Here is a 6000-nt window from a genome sequence, read left to right on the forward strand (position 1 = left end):
TGTGCTTATGTCCAGCGGTGTGGCTCAGTGATTGAGCCTCGTCCCAAGCACTCACATGTCACTGGCTCCATTCCTGGGCAGGGCGCATGCTCTGGGCTCAATCCCCAGCAGGAGGCATGCAATAGGCAGTCCATCGATATTTCTCTTTCATCGATAATTTGCTCTATCCCTTTCTCTCCCTCTAAAAAATCATAAACCAACTGATGTTTAGAATAACATTGATTTTTAATAAACGGTCTCATTTCCAATGGCGCTCATACGAATGGCGCCTCTGCTTGGGTCTGGGAAGTGCAGCACAGGCAGGCAGGGCTCTGGAATCTCCTCTGGACCAACAGGGACAGGACCGGCCTCCACAGGCTTAGAAAGAAGGGACCTGAACTGTTGGAGACCGGGTGTAAGCTGACAGGGTCCTTGCACTTGAAGGGGTAGCAGGGCTGGCCCCCTACCCACACAGATTTCCCTGACTTGTTTGGATGGCGACTATCAGTAGAATGAGAGAAACCTTTCATGGCTGGCCAAGAAGTCTGTAACTATTTACTGACATTTCCTGAACCGATAATTTGTCCTTCTGCTCTGTCTCTCCCTTAGAGATTAAGAGGAACAAAGAATACATTCCTCTTCACAGACCTGCTATTCAGTGTTTTGTGTATAAAAAGCATTGCGCAGTTAATAAATTTGCTACAGTCGGTCAATGGCTACCTGTAGTCCTTTCGACTCCGCTTTTCTTTCTTTATTTTCTCAATTGCCACCTCCCTACCTCAGCCCAGTTCAACCTCTCAGGCTGGCCCCGGTACTGAACTTGGTTGCCTGGGGCCTGGATGAAGAACCAGAGCAGGTCCACAGAGCATGGTGGCTGCATCCAAGAAATCAAAACCCACCAGCCTCTCCTCCCTCTGGCCTCTGCTCTTCCAACTCCTTTGATTCCTCTCCTGCCAGGCTTCCCCTAGCAGCCTGCTCCAGGCCAAGGGCTCTGCCACTCTCAACCCAGCCTTTCAGATCCTAAAGGCTTAAAATGAGCAGAGCACCAAGGAGGGGTCTGATTGGTCCACCTCAGGTCATGTGTCCAGTCATGGACCAATCATATGGAAGGGCATGGGGCACTATGATTGGCTCCACATCTACACAAGACCCCCCCACCCCCTCCGCTGGATGTTGATTGACAGTTTCCTCCAGAACCACTGGCTGGAGCTGGGCAGAGTGGTCCCCAGAAGTGCAGACATGCTGTAGGACTCAGGGGACCCCAGTTTTTGAGCATCAGGGACCACCAGTGGCCCTGGACAGGAGGTTGGCGAAAGTTGCTGTGGGTGACAGAAGAATTTGTGGCTGCCCTCCAATGCCTCCACACAGCCCGATTTTAGAAGCAGGTTGAAAGCTATGAGAGCATTCTATTAGGACATTAGGGGAAAAGGGCAGAACCCCAAACAACGGGGATACAGGTTCCAGAAGGGCCTGGAAGACAGGGCTGCCAAGGGCACGCCAGCACAGCACAGGGCTCTCTGGTGGGGGTTCAAGTCCCAGCTCTGAGGGGTATGTACCAGGCGCATATGAGATCATCAGTAAGTATAGTCCTGTGACCAGTCCTGTGACCTTAGGTCAGCTCACTCTGGATGTTGGTTTTGTATTCTGTAATTCCACGGTAAGAACCTCACCTCTCTCATTAATCAGCAGAAAAATAAAAATGCAAATGACAATGAGCTATCCCTCCACACCTGGGAGTGGACCCACCAAGAAACACACGCCAGCACGGGTCTCTGAGACGTGGAGCCCGTGCACGGTTCCTGTGAGTGTCACATAGTGCGGCCACTACAGGAGAGGATGTGGCGGTGCCTCCGAAAATTAAACATACCAGAAAATAAGAATCCAGGCAACCCCACTTCTGGATTTTTCTCCCAAAGAATTCAAATCGGGATGTGGAAGAGAGCGGCACCGCATACCCCTAACAGCGCTGTTCACAACAGCCAAGATGTGGAAGCAGGCAAGCGCCCATCACCCGGTGCCGGGACCAGCAATCCGAGGTACGGCCGTGTGATGGAATGTTACTCAGCGACAAGGAGAAGAAAACCCTGCCAGTTGCACAGGCTGAGGCCTGGGGCTTACGCTGAGGGAGGTAAGTCAGTCCCAGAAGGAGGGGTCCTGTGTGCGCCCACACATCTGAGGGGCCTTCCATCCTCAGGCTCACAGAAGCAGAGCGACGCCTGCTGGTTATCAGGGACCAGGGGAAAGGGCAGTGGGGAGTTGCTATTCAACAGGAATATTTCAGTAATGCAGGTTATACAGGGTGAGTATGTCAGGGGCTCTGTTATTTAGCATTATGCCTATAGATACCAATACTCCATTGTGCACTTGAAATTTTGTTGAGTCCTGCCCAGTGTGGCTCACTGGTTAGGGTGTTGTCCTGCACATGATGGGCCACAGGTGCAAGAGGCAACCAATCGATGGTTCTCTTACATCAGTGGTTCTGACTCTCCCTCTCTCTTCCTCCCCTACTTCCTCTCTCTCTCTCAAAAAAAAAAAAAAAAAAAAAAGAAAAAAATTGTCTCTAGTGAGAATAAGAAAACTTATAATGAGAGGAGATCTCATGTTAAATGTTCTGACTGCAATAAAAAACAATCTACACTAATAAAAGAAAAATATGCACATTGACTGTACATCCATGATGACCTACAGCCTATCCTGAGTGTGCAAATTCACCCAACAAATATGGTGGGTAATTTGCATATGTAGGCGGGCAGCGGTGGGCAGGGCAGGACACCTGCTATGAAGGGAAGGGCGGTGGACAGAGGGACAGACAGGAGCGGCTCTCTAGCCAGGATTGGGGACATGCAGGCTCCCGGGCAGCCAGGAGGGAAGCCAGGGGAAGGCAGGCCTGTTCTTGCTCAAATCTCCATGCCGCGGGCCTCTGGGTAATCAAATGCGAATCTTCTCCTGTGGTTGGGGCAAGGGCAGGGTTGGAAATGAAGGTTGCTTATTAATGTGTATGGCATTGCTTTTTGGGGTCTCAAACAGGTTCTAAAAATTAAATCATGGGATGGCCGTACAGCTCCATGAATACCCTAAATCATAGCAGACTACATGCCTGAAATGGTGGCTTTTATGAGGTGGGAAACAAATGTCAATCAGGCTGTACCAGTACTACACCCAGGAAAAACCAGTCCCACCTTCTGGTCTGTGGTGAAGATTCCATGTGATAACCTACAGAAAACCTTTGGGGCAATGTCTGTCCCACAGCAGCATGAACTACTGCTAACGCCACACGTACGGCACAAAAGGACCAACGGATATGTGACAACAGTCATATCCGGGAGGAAGCACATGGGCGATTGCTCCTCTCATCTCATGCTCTCATTATGATGTTTTCAGTGATAGCTTTTAAGAGCAGGACAATGCCAAGAATTATTCTCTAAAGGACAGAGGGTCTGCCCAGCCTGAGTGGCTCAGGGGTTGAGCACAGACCTAGGAACCAGGAGGTCATGGTTCCATTCCCCATCTGGGCACATGCCTGGGTTGTGACTTTGGCATCAGTGGGTTGCACACAGGAGGCAGCAGATCAGTGATTCTCTCTCAACATTGATGTTTCTCTCTCTCTCTCTCTCTCTCTTTCCCTCCCTCCCTCCCTCCCTCCCTCCCTCCCTCCCTCCCTCCCTCCTTTCCTCTCTGAAATCAATTTAAACAACAACAAAGAGTGTTCACTATGAGAATGGACAGTTTTCATGGACGAGACCCCCTTATCAGTGACCCTGGTATCTCCCATCCCTCCTCCTGCTCTCTCCTGGGCATCATCTGCTAACACTCCAGCCCCAAGCTGCAGCGTGGTCCAGAGCAGGAAATCTGTGGGCAGACCTGGGTTCACCTCCCAGGCACTCACTGGCCATATATCCTTAAGGCAGTTTAACTCCCCCAGCCTCGGTTTGCTCATCTATAAATTGGGGACATTCTCACCCCATAGGGCTCCCATGCAAAGCACTTGGGAACATGCATTCCGTGTCTCTGGGCTCCTCAAATGAATCAAGGTCTGTGCCCGGGGACCACCGTGTCCAGGGCACACCTCACTGAGGAGGGGCAGTGCAGACGGACAGCTGAATATGAAGAAGGAGCAAGCCATGCAGAGCGCTGGGAGAAGAACGTTCCAGGCGGGGAACAGCAACTGCAAAGGCCCACGGTAACCAAGCCCAGTAAATTGCTACTTGTCCAGTCGTCCTTCCACTCTGGACACACCCGGCATCCGGGACACAGGCACCCTCATGGTGACCTCATCAGACGTTGGCCAGTGAGTTACCAGCAATGAGTCACCCCTCCCAGAAGAGCGGCCTCTGTGCTGTGTGCAGCCTGAGGGGGAGCAGGGCTGTCAACAGCAGGAGTGTCTCCTGGGCCCGGGGCGCCGAGAAGCTGGAGGCCCAGCCCCACCGCGCCCGCAGCACCGGGGACAGCTCACTGATGACTGGCCTCCTGCTCTGGCTCCTGGCGAAAGCCCGGCACCCACAGGACCAGGGTGCTGTGCCCTCTCCCCAGGTGGTCCTGGGCCCAGGAGTGGCCATTTCCAGACAGAACCTGGTTCTTCTCTTCCTTCCTAAAGGGTGGCCACGGGCATCCGCAGGAGCACCTGACGCTGAGGCCGGACCTCAACCTGATGTTAGCGGGGACCCAGGCGATGCCCAGCCATATCCATATGCCCCGGCCCACTCGCTCTCTTGCTCACTCCCTCATTCTCTCTCTCTCTCTCTGAAATAATTTATGTATGTATTTATTCATTTGTTTCAGAGAAGGAGAAAGAGACAGAAACATCAATGATGAGAGAGAATCATTGATTGGCTGTCTCTTGCATGTGCCCTGATCAGTGATTGACCCATGACCTTCTGATTCATAGGTCAGCGCTCAGCCTGTCTCCAGGTCAGGAGACTGGACTTGCTCCACACTGAGTGTCAGTGACGGTAGACCCCCGGTGTCCGGGCCTTGATCACCTGGTGCTGCCGCCCTGGAGCGGGATGAGGTGGCAGACCAGGTGGCCAATACCTGCCACCACGAGCAGGAGAGCCCTGGGCCTGCCCCATGGACAGCTGCCACGTGATTCCTTGTGCTGGACAGGGTCGTCATACGAAGTGGCTACCAACTGGAGGGGCGTCTTCAATAGAAACGCACGCTGCCCAGGTGTGATGGCCAGAAGTTGAGCACAACTTTCGGACTGGGAGGTCAAGGTGCAAATTCCTGGTCGGGGCACATGCCCTGGGCGTGCAGAAGTAGCCAGTTAATGACTCTCTCATCACTGATGTCTCTCTCTCTCTCTCTTTCCCTCACCCTTCCTGTCTCAAATCAATAAAAATATTGATGAAAAACAAAACCAAACACCTTTCCCGTTAATGTCCCCGCGGCTCACCACGTGGTGTGGAGGCTGCTACCAGGCCTGTGCCTTCCCCTCCAGCAAAGGCGAGGCAGCGATTTCCCTCAGCGTTTCCTCATTCCTCCACCTCCAGGCCCTGAGGTGGCTCCCACTTCTCCGGCTGGACCACAGCGCAGCCCTGGGGGTGTCTGGTCCGGTTCAGGAGGAGCGGGAAACGGGCAGGTGGGGTTCCCGGACTGGCCCTGGAGGACGCCTCTTCCAGTACTCTTGGGCCCCTCAGGGCATCGATACAGACAGAAGCTCCAAATGACAGTGTTTAAGCCTCTTGTCCCTTCAAACACAGCAGCTTTCCAAACAGAGTATCACGAGGCTTTGTTTCATCATTTAGCATCATAAGGACAATTTTCTCTCCACTCACACTGAGAAGGCCTGAGGCAGGGAGCCCTGCTGCCTGGGCCGAGATGAGCATCAGCTGAGTCTCTCATTGGGTGGGGGGGCAAGGGCAGGGGCAGGGGCAGAGGAAGAGGCAGGGGCAGGGGCAGGGGCAGGCACCTTCGTGACCTCACCTCAATGGAGTCACCTCCCGGGGCCCCATCGCCATGTCCCATCCTATGGGGAGTGAGGCTCCAACTTATGACTCGGAGGGGGACACCGTTCCATGCACA

This window comes from Pipistrellus hanaki (genome assembly GCF_964339955.1).
Source record: "Pipistrellus hanaki genome assembly, chromosome: 9".
NCBI classification, from domain to species: Eukaryota; Metazoa; Chordata; class Mammalia; order Chiroptera; family Vespertilionidae; genus Pipistrellus; species Pipistrellus hanaki.